This window comes from Arachis ipaensis, chromosome B07 (genome assembly GCF_000816755.2).
Source record: "Arachis ipaensis cultivar K30076 chromosome B07, Araip1.1, whole genome shotgun sequence".
In the NCBI taxonomy this organism is placed as follows: Eukaryota; Viridiplantae; Streptophyta; class Magnoliopsida; order Fabales; family Fabaceae; genus Arachis; species Arachis ipaensis.
The window spans coordinates 16,203,132-16,203,539 of record NC_029791.2 but is presented as its reverse complement, the minus strand read 5'-3'; the positions used below and the strand labels follow the sequence as shown (position 1 = coordinate 16,203,539).

General features: G+C 32.1%; 1 protein-coding gene across 1 annotated transcript in view; it reads left to right on the top strand.

Annotated features, from left to right (window-relative positions):
* The window catches only part of LOC107606794 (PHD finger protein MALE MEIOCYTE DEATH 1), a 10,697-nt gene that overhangs the window by 7,093 nt on the left and 3,196 nt on the right, over positions 1–408 (top strand). The gene's annotated exons all lie outside the window — the stretch shown is intronic.

Sequence of the window (408 nt, the reverse complement as noted above, 5' to 3'; positions counted from 1 at the left end):
TTTAAAATTTAAAATTTTTAATTCAATTTTATTATTTTTAATTATTAACATATTATTATTTTTTTGGTGACTAACAGATTATTGTTTAAATACACTTCTAAAAATATAAATTCAGTAAAATGGAAGGAAACAGATTGATAATGCATCTCAAAATGAAAAGAAAGAAGTTTGAAATATTTTTCCAGTTTGAAATTACAAGTACTGCTCCCATTTTCAACTTTGTTCTTAGCGCGCGAAAGATTCTTCCGAGTTCGTTTTGTAACCGACTCCGTTAAACCCCTTAAACCCCCCTTTCTCTCTCTTCACTCTCTTCTCCAAACCCATCTCTGATTTCGCCATTGCATGAAACTCACAGGAGAGAGATAGATACAGAGAGAGAGAGAGAGAGAGAGAGAGAAGCCGTTAACA